At 41.5% G+C, this 14,747-nt stretch overlaps 1 protein-coding gene across 4 annotated transcripts in view; it reads left to right on the forward strand.

The window, feature by feature from the left end:
• The window catches only part of RAD18 (RAD18 E3 ubiquitin protein ligase), a 91,057-nt gene that overhangs the window by 56,571 nt on the left and 19,739 nt on the right, over positions 1-14,747 (forward strand). The gene's annotated exons all lie outside the window — the stretch shown is intronic.

The following is a 14,747-nucleotide window of genomic DNA, read 5'->3' on the forward strand; positions in this document are numbered from 1 at the left end:
CGAGACAGAGTCTCTCTGTGTAGCCTTGGCTGTCCTGGACTCACTTTGTAGACCAGGCTGGCCTCGAACTCACAGCGATCCGCCTGCCTCTGCCTCCCGAGTGCTGGGATTAAAGGCGTGCGCCACCACGCCCGGCTGGAGTCTTTTAAAATTTTTAAAAATTTATTCTTTGTGAATTTCACATCATGTACCCCATTCCCGCTCATCTCCCTGTCCCCTCATATCTGTCCTTTGCCCTTGCAACCTTCCCCCAAAAGGAAAAACAAACAAAACAAAACAAAACAAAACAAAAAAAAAACAACCAAAAAGCAAACAAACAAACAAATAAAACAAAACAGTTTTGTTGTGGAATCTGTAGTGTGTCACAGTGTGTCCCACAGTCCCCCTTTGTCAACGCATCTTACAAATGTTCATTGCAATGAGTCATTGGTCTGGTTTAAGGTCTGGCTTCTGCCACACCATCAATACTGGATCTTCATAGGGACTCCTTTGGATATCCTGTTGTTGCCCTGTGTCAAGGAGACTCTGCAGCTTTGGATCTGCAGGACCAGCCCCTTCATGTGCTCCAGCAGTTCATAGATGGGGTGGGCCAACTCAAAGCCCTGGATCTGGGCGTGGGTGGGAGGTAGCGGAGTTGGTTAGTCCGCCAGCTCTCGCATACCTTCACCACCAGGGCAAGTTCTCTAGTACTGCTCCTGGCCAGCTCATCCGCTGCCACAATGGGCGGAGCCAGCTCTCCTGCTCTCATGCCATTGGGGCTGGCTCACTCATGTCCACGCCACCAGTTCCAGCTCTATTATACTGTGCAATGGAGATACTCACTTTCTGGAATGCTGCAGCTGGTGAGAGGCAGAGGCAGAGGCAGCTCTCTCACCCTCATGACTCTCCTGCTTACTGCAGTTGTTGCGAGAGAGGGCCTCATTTCTCCCTTCCACAGCACAGCAGGTGAGAGGCAGGACTAGCTCTCCCTTGCTTATGTCCTTTGGGTGGCTCCCATTCTCCTGAGTGCTGCACCTGGTGAGGGGCTGCACCAGCTCTGCACAGCCTTTGGATATCACCTTTGGATATCAACGTGGTCCCAGGCAGCAGCCCAGACCGGGTATGTCCATATGGTCTTTGGTGGTAATACAGGCCAAGGACGTAAATCCAGACCTCTGCTGTGGCATGGTGACTGACCCAGACATGGGCCTCAGGTGGCATCACAGGCTACTATATCAGGCTGTTCCTCTCCACCCTGAGTCTCCAGATCCGCTTCTCTTATAGTGCTCAGACTGTTCCACTTTTCTTTCTTTCCCATCTCTCCACTCCATACTGCACGCTGTAATGGCTCTCACTGCTGGTGGGCCATGTGGAATGCGAGGCCTCTGGATGTCTTCAAATGTTTATCCAACTTGAAGATTGCAAAGGAAACAAATCTCTGGCCAAAGTTAAGCACAGCACAGTAAAACTGTAATTCAACATAGACCCATCCAATCTCATGGTTGACCCGCCACCACCCCCAACTAGAAAGATTAGCACATAGGCCATTGATGAGAAGTATACACAGCAGGACACGTCCAGTCAGTTGTGGGTCTCCACTCTGCAGGCCTGCTCTTCTTTCTGGGCTAGTATGCAGCTATGGGAGTCACAACAGTGGTCAGTTTTCTCAAAGGAAGAAGGCACAGCCACACTGGCACTTATGTTGGTTACTGGCTGTCGATGGACAGTGTAATTCACCATTTCCCAAGGAGCAAGTACAGCAGCCACCTCTGCATCTACAGTTCTGCCTCACTTTATAGCACACAAATCGCTCAGCTTTTTTTTCATCTTCCATTTCTCCACCATCTATTTGCTTGCTTCTTTCTCTTGCACCACTCCACAACCTACTTTACTCACTTGCCTGGTGAGAGGACTGGGCATGGGGCCATGGTGTTATCTCGTAAGCTTCTCGGTATGCCTGGGTATACAGATTTTTAAAATTTATATATTTAGTGATGGGCAATTTTGAAAATTGAAAATATTACATACATAATTTTTACTTCAGTACTGGGCATTGAACCTACCTAGGGCCTTGTACATAGTAGGCAGATACTGTACTGCTGAGTTATATGGCTGGCCTTTGGAAAAATATTTTTAAAATGTGATTATATTAGTTAGCCCCTTTCCTCTGTGAGATTTCACTATATAGTCCTGACTGGCCTGGAACTTGCTATGTAAACCAGGCTTGCTTCGAACTCACAGAGATCTACCTTTCTCTTCTGTCACTCCACCACCTCCTGAATGCTGCACCCTGACTGACTGAGAAGCATAAGAGCAGTAACACATCTTTCCTTTATCTTAGTGGACACTGAACGAGACAGCTGCCACAAATTGCTTCTGCCGTTCCTGCCTTCTAATATAATGCACCCTTAAACCATGAGCCAACAAAATTCTTTCTTCTTCCTTCCTAAGCTGCTTTTGTTAAGTATTTGGAAGCTGAGTGTGATGGCATAGTCCTTTAATCATAGTACTCAGGACAGAGGGAGGGAGAACCTTCCAGGCCAGTCAGGGCTACATAAGAACTAGGAGGCAGGTAGTCTCTTGGCCTCGTAGAAAAGTAAAGGTAATATGGTTGAGGAGAAGGTAAATGAACTTCGTGGTACCATGTGTTTATGTGTGAGTTAGCTTTCTGTTGCTGTAAGAAAATACCAGAAAACTCAACTTATAAATAGAAAAGGTTACTTTAACATGTTCAGTTGTGCATGGTAGTGCACGCCTTTAATATCACCATTTAGGAAGCAGTGGCAGGTGGATCTCTGAGAGTTTGATGCTAGCTGGTCTACAAAGTGAGTTTCAGAACAGCCAGGGAAACCCAACTTTGGGGGGTGAGGAGAAGAACAAAACAAACAGTTCATTTAGAAATCTGAATATATGTTCAATTGGCTCTATTGTTTTGGTTCTGTAGTGAATTAGCATATCATAGGAGCAGTGTATGATGAAAACCACCCACCTCATAGACAGGAATCAAAAAAGAAAGCAGGAGTCAGAGAAGGAGTAGAGGCAAATGGGGTCTCACATTGCCGTCAGTGGGATACCCTGAGTGACCTTTAAATGACCTAAGGACCTTTCATCAGGTCATACTCCCTAAAGGTTCTACCACCTCCTAATAGTCTCAGTCTAGGGATTTTTCTCTATAACACATGTGATTTAAGGCACATTCAAGATCCAGACTATAGCAGACAATGTTATAAAGGTATCTCACTCCAAAGTGTTGTAACTCACTGCTTATGGAAAAAGGTGAGGCGTTTCTTTACATGTACCATCAGTCATGCGTGGGTCTGCTGCCACTCAGGAAGGTAGTGAGTGGGCCTTCTCTTTCTTTACCTTCCAATGGACCTACATCCTGGGCACTCTTATAAACAATAAATAGTTCTCTGCCTACTCTTATGCCTTCCTTTTGTTTTTAGGAAGGGTTAAAATGGAGTTATCTGTATGAGACATTTGAGAAGAAAATGAGTGTAATGATGCTAGGATTGGGCTTTGTGGTCTTTTTGAGGCAGGGCCTGGTGTGATATTCATTCAACATGTAAGTTCTGCGTACCAGGCACTGTTTGTAGATGCTGCAGTGTAAAATGAGCCAGCCATTCAGAAGAGTTTTGTTGTTGGTGGTTTTGTTTTGGTTTTGTTTTGTTTTGTTGTGTTGTGTTTTGAGACAGGGTTTCTATGTGTATCTTTGGCTGTCATGGACTCACTTTGTAGACCAGGCTGGCCTCAGAGAGAGCTGCCTCCTTCTGCCTCCCCAAGTGCTGGGATCCCAGGCACCTGGCTAATGTTTGTGTGTTTGTTTGTTTTAAGATTTATTTTTGTGTGTACGAATGCTTTGTCTCTATGTAATTCTGTGTACTGTAACTGGAGTTACAGATGGTTATGAGCCACTTGGTGGCTACTGGGAGCCACACCTGGGTCTTCCGCAAGAGCAGTGAATGATCTTAACTGCTGACCCATCTTTGCAGACTTCAAAAAATTCTTTTTTAAAAAATAAATTACACCTGCACTTATGCACATTGTACTTGTGTATGTGCCTATACATACATACACAGCCGTGGCTCACTGAGAATAACTGTTATTGTACAGCAGTGTGTAATCTAGTATTAATGAGGTATATTCATCATTAGGTAAATAGCACTTCTATATTTACCTGAAAAAAAAGTTCATTGCTGAATCTAGTTAAGAAACATGCAGCTATAGAGACTCATTACATTTTTGTTAGTGAACCATGCAGACAGGAAAAATAGTCATGTCACGTCCCTTAAAATAAGTGGAAGGATTTTTTTTTGAGATAGTCTATGTAGTTTTGGTACTCAATATATAACCAGACTGGCCTTGAACTCAGAGAGATCCACCTGCCTCTGGCTCCCAAGTGCTAGGATTAGGGGAATGAGCCACTACACCTGGCTAATGTAAGAAATTTCCAAGCAGCAATAGACCATGGATGATTTGCTTATGGCAAAAGACTGTTGGTGTGGTTTTAGCTGTCAAGTTTTCAGATACTTCTTACTGCTATTGAGTAGGCATTCATCTTCAGGCCACATAGAAAATAGAAGATGGCCGTTATGGGCCAGTGAGGTAACTTAGTGATTAAGAGCGATTGGTCTTATAGAGGACCTGAATTTGATTCCCCACACCCACATCAGGTAGCTCACCACTGCCGGTTACTCCAGGTCCAGTGTATCTGATGTCCTCTGGCCTCCACAGGTACCTGTGTGCACATTAACTCATGTAGATAGACATGTACTAAACAAATACATCTTTAATAAAAGAAAAATCTTAAAAAGAAGGTGCCTGAGAAAGACCTAGAGGAGTTAAGTTGGCAAAATGGGTCAGTGCTTTAGATAAACTCCCTAGAGACTGCGTGCAGTCAGGTGCCTTTGAGAATGCTGTACCCCTGCTGGTGGTGCCTAGAGAGCATGAGTTTGTGTGGGAGATGCAAATCTTATAGGTGCGTAGCAAACATGAAGAGGTGGGGATGGAAATGTTTTAGGGATATTTTATCCACTTTCATATATATATATATTTTTGAGACAGGGTTTCTCTGTGTAGCACTGGCTGTCTTGGACTTACGTTGTAGACCAGGCTGTCCTCGAACTCATAGAGATCCAACTGCCTGCCTCTGCCTCCTGAGTGCTGGGATTAAAGGCGTGCCTACATACACACACTCACACACATACACGGCTTAGTTATATTTTTATACAAGTACAAAAATGGTATTAAAAACTTATGTTGAGGCTCAAGAGATGGATCAACAAGTAAGAGCCCTTGCTAGGCAATCGTGAGGATTGGGGTTTGGACTGTAGAACCTGAGTAACAAACTAAAAATTTTCCAAACACCTATAACTTGCATTTTTATAAAAAAATTTTTATTCTTTTTATGACCATCTTGTTGTATTTGTTATATGCTTGTGTGTGTGTGTGTGTGTGTGTGTGTGTGTGTGTGTGTGTGAGTGTATGTACAAGTAGATCTGAATCTTTAGGTCATTATTTTCAAAAGTTTTTTGTTTATTTGGTTTGATTTTTTGAGACAGTATTTCTCTGTGTATCCTTGGATGTCGTAGAACTCACTCTGCAGACCAGGGTGGCCTTGAACTCAGAGACCCCCATGCCTGTGCTTCCTGGGATTAAAGGCTTGCATCACTACCATCTGGCTGAAAAAGTTATTTTTTAACTTGAAAGAAACACTGTCTTTTGGCATGATTGGAAAAATACAAATAAGGTCCCCAGATTCTGTTATGGTCGCAGTATTGAATCTCTTAATTTTGATAATTGTGTGCTCTGGTTATTGTATGCATGGATTCTTAAGAAAGGCGCACTGACAAATTAACAAACATTTGTAGCAATGCCTCGAATTAAAAAAAAATTAATTACATATTATGTATGTGTATTGTGAAAAATAGAAAAGTCAAATAAAGAACTAAAGTTTCATAATTTAGTAGGTTAAAATAACACTAGCATGCTCATAATGTGCCTGCACAGTTAGGTATAATTGTAAATAAATGGGTTTTAAATTTTTTAATATTTTTCTTTGTCAGGGAAATGTCATGCTGTTATGGGTCTACTGCGAGTAGAAATATGTGAATTTTCTTTTTTCCTTGTAGCCTTGCTGTCTTACACAGCACAGAGTTGACCATGTTGAGTGAAGATGTTAGTTTTCTTTGTGCTAGAGCAGTATTCAAGCTTATATAACATGGTGGATTGACTCCTACGAAAAATCTTAAGATTCAGTGTGTGTATACAATCCAAATAGTTGTTACAATGAAGTGGTCTTATTGCTAGGATATCTTGTAAAGTACTATTTTTAGAACTTACTTTGTTAATACCATATTGATCTTCTTTTGCCAGCTTGAAAACAGATGATAAACAGATTAATAATAATTTTGGATTGTTGTACAGTTCCTTGCTAGATGACTTCCGGGAGTTCAAGAGTCTTTTCCAAATTTCTGTAAATTAGCTTATTATTCTCATTAATCAAGAAAAGAGTGCTTTTTTTCGTTCACTGATTCTTGGCAAACCATGGATACTGCATTTTTATTGAAGATTAAATTAGAAGAAAAGATGCTGTTGATTATGACCCTAGAAAGAAAAAGGACACTATCTTCATGAAGGAATGATTTGTGAGTTATGCCATACTTTTTTTGGAAGAATCTTTAGATCATTATTTTGAAAAAAAAAATTTTTTTTAATTTGAAAGAGACATTTTTTGGTATGAGTGGAAAAGTACAAATGAGGTCTCTAAGTTCTATTACTGTAGCAGTATTCAATTTTTTGATTTATTGTATGGATTTGTTCTAACAAAATCACACTGATGAGTTAAATAACACTGCCATCAATGTGCTGCCTATCGTTAAGCATTTTGGATTCCCACACAAATAGCTGTGATAGACTATTAACAACTGGGAGGTTTGGGGGCTTGTAGGTTTGAAATCATTAAAATTTTAAAAGTCTTCTGAATAAAATTTATCCATAATGAAAGAATTTTGGTTGTTACACTGTAAGTGAAATGATTTTTCTACATCTAGAACAAGTCCTCAAAAGGCAGATTTATGCTTTACTAATTATCTTTAAAAGTAGTAGCCATGAGTTTACATAGGGTGATGAATATGGTTTCCATTTAATTTGATCAACCTATAGTCAGAGCCTGCTGTGCATGGTTATCTGAGCCATTATATTAAAGAGCATGGGTAGTTGTGACTTTTAATGCTTATAAAGATTAGCTAATAGAATGATTGTGAGGTCAGGTTTGTAACCTGCCTTACCTCAGGTAGGTGAGCCTTCCCACAGATGCTGAGCATAGGGCATAAAAGAATCTGAGTCAGCTAATAGGTGAGCCTTCCCACAGATGCTGAGCATAGGGCATAAAAGAATCGGAGTCAACTCTCTCTCTCTCTCTCTCCCTCTCTCTCTCTCTCTCTCTCTCTCTCTCTCTCTCTCTCTCTCTCTCTCTCTCAGAGGACAAATTACTAGTTGGTTCACTCCTTCCTACATGTGGATGAGGAGTATAGAACTTATGTCATCAGGCTTAGGGCAAGGACCTTTACTTGATAAGTCATCTCATTGGCCTAGTTTTAGATGAACTCACAGCAATCCTCCTGTGAGATTCTCCTGTGTGTGTGTGCGTGCGCGTCTTTATAACCAAAATACCTCACAAGCATAGGCACAGAGTGTTGGGCCTTTACCGAATATCATTTAGCTATTGGCTTGTGTTTTCTAGTTTCATAGAACTTTTCACTTTCAGTCATTTCTGAAAGAGCTATCTACAAACTTGAGAGCAGGAGGGGTGGGGGTGGCGTGGAAGGCAACAAAACAAAACTCTCCCCAAACCTTATTACCACTGTTTTAAAAATGTTAGTTATTAAATTCTAACTTCTCTTTAACTTCTGAGAGAAATGGAAAATAATGGAGATAGCTTAAGGGAAAAAAATGGCTAGGCCATTCATCTAAGGATGATGTTCCCATTGGCCATGAGGAAGGGCAGGTAAGTCCGTTGCTTAGTGAAGGGAACAGGAAGCACTTTCTTAGTAGCCAGTGTACTCTCTCATAGCCACAAGGGTACATGCGGTTGGTTGCCTGACAATATAAGGTGTAGCTTTACCCAGACTTTGCAGTGCAAGTCAAGGCAATGGCTGGGTATTCCTAGTAGTTGGGATTGGTGAATACAGGAGAATGTGATGAAAGGATCAGAGTCCTGGAGTGAGTCCCGTGATGTTTCAAAGCTAATGGGTCTTTCAGGAAGTTTTTGCACTGAAGAATAATCTACAGCTTTTGTGTTCCTAGCCAGAGCCTCTTGAGTAGTTCTGTAACACCAATCAAGGCTACAAAATGGTTCAGGACACAGTGAGCTGTGTGCACTTCAGTGGATGCTATTCTAGTACTGGTAGTGCTTTAAGATGTATAATCTTAGCCCCTTGGAGATGCAGAAATGAAATGGCCAGGAGTCAGGTTACTGAGGAATAAGTGGCAAGATCCGACTTAACCCAACTGTTTGACTGTAGAGCCCTCAAGTAACCCAGCATTTTCCCTCTGAGGAGAAGTCTGTACTTATTCCTGAAGGAGCAGACCTGACAGGAGGGAGGATTTGATGTTCCTCTATATAGGGAGTGGTGAGTGGGATAGGAAAGGGAAGACAGCATTTAGGTGTATGCTATCAAAGCAGATGCCATTATCTGACTGAGGGTTCCTTGTGAGGAAACCAACGACTGATTTAAAACACTTGGCTAAGTTCTCATGCAGGGCCACCGAATTTGTGTCATTGTGACTTGGAGCTGTTCCCTACTGCTGTCAGCTCACATCCTGGGCACAGTGAGGCCAAGCTCAGCACACCAAAGGGATGATACAGACAGGGCACAAATAACTTCTGCCCAGGGTAGGTAGTGATGTTAACTAAAGGAGTTAGTAGGAGTGGAGTTTTGGCTTTGTTACATTTTATGAGTACAGATGGGCTTTCAAGCCTTAGTCTCTGCCTACATGAAGGGAATAATGAATGAGGAATTCCAGAGCTCCTTGGGCTCTGCAGCTATCTCCTTGCCTGGAACAGGAGCATAGAGATGCCTGTGGGCTGTTTAAAAAGTTATAGACAGTCTTGGGGGACAAACAGACAGATTATCCAGAAAGCTCTGTGCCACTGTTGATGAGAAACTGTGCTTTTTCATCTCATGTCATAATAAACCAAATACAAGACAATCCATCATGAAACTGGAGTTTACCCATGTGTAAATTTTAAATAGTCTCTCTACTTTAGGTAGATGAGCATCAGTGTGGGGTTAGGAGTTCTTCGATGGCCTGGGTTCTTTCTTTATTATCCTACTTTATGGTTTGAAGTATTCTTATTTTGTTTAATGTGTATGGATGTATGGAGCATAACTATTTCTAGTTTTTAACTCAATCTGTCATTTTGGAACACTATATTTTAAATCTACTTGTCTGTAGTTTAGTGTATTATTATTATTATTTTTTTTTGCAGTGCTGGTTTTTTAAGGTGAAGCAAGGTCTCTCTGCTGTAGTGTGGCTCTTACAAACAAATATGGGTAAACCATCCATGTTTTACTAGACTAGAGTTAGAGACATTAAAATAAAAGCTTGAGTTTGGCTTACTGGAAATGGAAATCAGTAGGAAGAAATACTTATAAATTTGGCTGAGTAAATGAGCTTAGCATGTGTATATACATTTATTTACTTGTCATGTCAGCTATGAGGCTCCTCACATGCATACCACTGTGTCAATCAGCATACTAGTGTACATGTCTTGGTTTGTATAATACCATTGTCCAGCAAAAGGAAGCAGTGATCGTTGTAGAAATCTCTGTTTCTTGGACTAGAATATGCAAGATAAGCCTAAAGCATTTTATAGCATAAGATAGCAAGGAAGTCCAAAAAGAAGGATCAGCAGCAGGGAAAACGTGAGGGAAGATGATGAGGATATCACAGACATAGCAACTGATGATATGTCTGGGGAGTATAGGAACCAATAGAGTTCTCAGTGGCCAAAAAAGTGAGAGGCAGTAACATAAATCCTGTGGTATTTCTTAACCCAAAGCATAAAATAAACATCTATGCATTCATTCCATCATGATAAAAAAACATACAGAAGAGGAGACTAGAGTACTGTGGATAGAGAGGTTGCAAGTGATGGACTTGGATGCTTCCCATCAGAGGTGCAATGTAACCCCTGCACTTTCAGAGAGGGCTACTCCTCAGGACCTTCCTCCAAAGAAAAGGACTTGTTCCCATGAAGTAGAAACCTGGAAAGCACCACCTGAGTCAAGTGATGACGTCAGCATCCACAGTAGTTCACCTTGATAGCATGTGCTCTACGAGGTGTAAAGGCCACTCTGTCTCTGTGGTTTTCCTCCTGACATCCCAAGTCACATTGTGAGGGGGGAAAAAGTCACTGAACCCCAGTTGAGGGTCATTTCATAAAATGCTTGACCAATCTCTAGAATGTTAAGTTCATTGTCTTAATTTGGGCTTTATTGTTGTGAAGAGACACCATGACCAAGGCATTTCCTTATAAAGGAAAACATATAATTGGGGCTGGCTTACAGTTTCAGGTGTTTAGTCCATTATTATCATGGCAGGAAGCATGGTATCAGTCAGGCAGACATGGTGCTGGAAAAGGAACTGAGAGTTCTACATCTTTTTTTTTTTTTGTCATTTTATTTTTTTTCCTTTATTAATTTATTCTTGTTACATCTCAATGGTTATCCCATCCCTTGTATCCTCCCATTCTTCCCTCTCTCCTCTTTTCCCCTTATTCCCCTCCCCTATGACTGTTTCTGAGGGGGATTTCCTCCCCCTGTATATGTTCATAGGGTATCAAGTCTCTTGTTGGTAACCTGCTATCCTTCCTCTGTGTGCCACCAGGTCTCCCTATCCAGGGGACGTGGTCAAAGGTGAGGCACCAGAGTATGTGAGAAAGTAATATCCCACTCTCCACTCTACTGTGGAGAATATTCTGACCATTGACTAGATCTGGGTAGGGGTTTAAGGTTTACTGCCTGTATTGTCCTTGGCTGGTGCCTTAGTTTGAGCGGGACCCCTGGGCCCAAATCTGCCTATCATAATGTTCTACTTGTAGGTTTCTAGGACCCTCTGGATCCTTCTGCTTTGCCATTCTACCATGCTTTCTCTCATCTAGAGTCCCAATAACATGTCCTCCCCTCTGTCTCAGTTTCCTGGTAAGTGAAGGCTTTCGTGGGACATGCCCCTTGGGCTAATATGCAGATATAAGTGAGTATATACCATTTGAGTCTTTCTGCTAAGGGCATTGTGTCACACTGGGCGGAGCTTGAGCATAGGAGTCCTCAAAGCTCACCTCTGCATTGACATACTTAATCCAACAAGGGCACACCTCCTAAGAGTGCCACTCCTTCTGGCCAAGCAGTCAAACACATGAATCTGGGGTGGGGGAGTAAGGGGGTGGGGCATTCCTATTCAAACCACCACAGTCATCAAAACCAAAGAATATCTGAGAAACTCAACATGGCAAATAAATGCAATGTAACCTGCATGGAATTCTGCAGCAGAAAGATATTATTAGGTAAAGACTGACTATGCACGTTAGTTAGAACAAGAATGGATTACTGTTGCTTCACTTGATGGACCTAACGTAGCATGTTAGCTGTGGAAGTAAGGTGTATGGGAAGAGTTCTGTACTTTGCAACTTTTCTTTGATTGTAGAGCCACCATTAAGTTAAAAGCACATTATTCTCAGTATTGAAAACTGAGCCCAGGGCTTTGTACATGTTAGGCAAGTGCTGTACCACAGAGGCACACCTCCAGCATTTTACTTTTTCTTTTCTCTTGCTTCCTTCTTTCTTTCTCTCCTCGCCACCGCCCACCTCCCTTTAGTTTTTCTCTTTTTTTTAAAAATTAATTTATTCTTGTTACATCTCAATGGTTATCCCATCCCTTGTATCCTCCCATTCTTCCCTCTCTCCCATTTTCCCCTTATTCCCCTCCCCTATGACTGTTCCTGAGGGGGATTACCTCCCCCTGTATATGCTCATAGGGTATCAAGTCTCTTGTTGGTAGCCTGCTATCCTTCCTCTGAGTGCCACCAGGTGTCCCCCTCCAGGGGACATGGTCAAATGACAGGGTTTCTTTGTGTAGCTTTGACTTTTCCTGGACTTGTTTTGTAGACCTGGCTGGCCTTGAAGTCACAGAGATCCACCTGCCTCCCCGAATGCTGGGATTACAGGCATGCACCACTGTACTTGCCTACATTTTAATTATTTTTAAATTGCTACAAAAAAATTGTGTGTGTGTGTGTGTGTTTATGTGTTTATGTTTATGGGCATGCAAATGTGTGGAGGTAGGATGTCTGTGTTATGGTCAGTCCTTCCTTCTACCATGTGGACTCCAGAGAATGAACCCAGGTGCCAGATTGATAGCAGTCATCTTTACCCAGTAAGCAATCTCCATCACCCCAGGTGGGTTTTTTGTTTGTTTGTTTGTTTTGTTGTTGTTTTTAAAGTAGTGTCTTTTAACACCCACATGATTGGGATTAACATGCAAATATTTAGGTATTTTTCATATTGGAAAGCTAAAGTCATCAAAACCAATTTCTTCTGTGAGAAGTTGGACACTGCTTTAGAACTATAATGAATTTAGTTATTGAAATGTTCTGTTTTCCTTTTTAAATTGTTTTTGTTTTGAGACATGATCTGTAGCCCAGGTTGGTCTGGAACTCATTGATCTTCCTGTCTTGCCTCCTAAGTTCTAGTATTATAAGTGTCCCATCATGCTTGGTACTTTCCTTTTATATATATATGTATATATAATTTTTATATATTATATACTTACAGGTAGGATAAATTGTAGGTCAGAGGTATGGTGTCTGGGTGATGTCCAGGTCCTACCATTGGAAGCCTTGCCTGGTTACAGAAGATGGCGGGTTCAGACTCCATATCACCTACTAGGGTCACCCTCATAGATTTCAGGGAGTTTCCATCACACTAGGTTTCCACATCACCCCCAAATGCACCTCTAATTCCAGTCATCTCTCCCAGGTGTCTCCAAGTACTTTCTTCTTCCATACCCCCTCCTCCCCAGTCTGATGAGGTTATAAAATATTTTATATTGTGATGTTTATATTAATGTGTGCTCTTGGGATAAACAAAAAAGGAAAAGTTGTGGCTTTACAGTGCTGTGTTTTTAACAAATAGATAGGGGGCTAATTGTGCTTGATAGTTTAATGTCAACTTGATACAAACTAGATTTAATCTCAATTAAGATTGCCTCTATAAGATTGGGCTGAAGGCAGTCTGAACAAGCCATGGGGAGCAAGCCAGTAAGCAGCATTCCTCCATGGCCTTTGAATCAGCTTCTGCCTCCAGATTTCTTTCCTCCTTGAGTTCCTGCTTTCGCTGTTCTTGATGATGAACTGTTATATAGAAGTGTGAGTAAAATAAACTGTTCCTCCTCAAGTTGCTTTTGGCCATGGTGTTTCATCACAGAAATGGTAACCCTAAACTGAAACACTAATGGAATTTTTAATACTTTTGTTGAATTTTATATAAAGTATTGCCTTATTTGCCTTCTCATCAATCCTAGGTAGCAGATCTTAACATTTGTACAAATCCATAAATTGCCATGTCATAGATACCCTTGGTGAAGTTGCTGAGCCCTTAATTTCTTTGACCAGGAGACTTTAAAAATTACATCTTTTATTATTAGTTGTATATTCAATATTCTTATCATTTCCATCATTCTGGAATCCATGCTCAACAAAGGACTTGTTTTGTGCTGTCATGTCATACCTGATCATTTCTCAAGGCTTTGAGAAATGGTAGCTGTCATTTTGGGTTTTGGTAATGATTGTGTGAGTTTAATCTTTTTTGAGTGTGTGTGGTATGTGTCCATGTATATACATGCAAATGTGCACATTGGTCCATGTACAGTTGTGTGGTTGTTCATTGGGAGACCAGAGCTTGATATCTGGTGTCTTCCTTTATGGCTCTTGACCTTATGTTTTGAGACACGGTTTCCCATTGAACTTAGATTTGGCTAAGTAGGCTGGACCAGGCAGCTCCAAGCATTTTCCTGTCTCTCCTCTTCCAGTGCTGGGATTACAGATTATGCTGCAATCCCTAGCTTTTACATAGGTTCTGGATATGTGAATTCAGGCCTGCAAGCTTGCACAAAAAATGCTTCAGTTATCTCCAAGTGCGGTGTCTTTTCCTTCCTTCCTCCCTTCCTTCGTCCCTCCCTCCCTCCCTCCCTCCCTCCCTCCTACCCTCCCTCCCTCCCTTCCTTCTTTCCTTCCAAGCAAGGTCTTGACTTGTAGTACAGGCTGGTCTTGAATTCATGATCACCTTCTTGTTTGAGTCTCTTTTGAGTGCTGGGATTACGGATGTGCACCATCGCTCCCCAGTCAACTTTTTCAACTCTTAGTTCAGTCAGGTGAGAGACTCAAGCATTAATACCATCACTAATATCCTGTTCATGAGTCTTTCATGTAGCTAGAGTTTGAACGTTTAGAGTAAGATAAAATCTGCCAGAAAAGCTAATTCATTCAGGGATCTAGTTGACAATTATGTAAGGGTGTAAGTAAGTAAGACAAGTGTGTAAGCCTAACATATTATTTGTGCATGATAGGTATGGGTCAAGGTTTACCAGAATAGACATTCTCAGAGACTAAGAAAAAGGTAATTGGATAAATATAATAATATGTGATTGGTGTTTTCATATGTGAGATATAGGATGTTGGGAGAAGGGCAGCTGATCTACCTGCGGGG

This window comes from Acomys minous (assembly GCF_964271855.1).
Source record: "Acomys minous genome assembly, chromosome: 17".
Lineage (NCBI taxonomy): Eukaryota > Metazoa > Chordata > Mammalia > Rodentia > Muridae > Acomys > Acomys minous.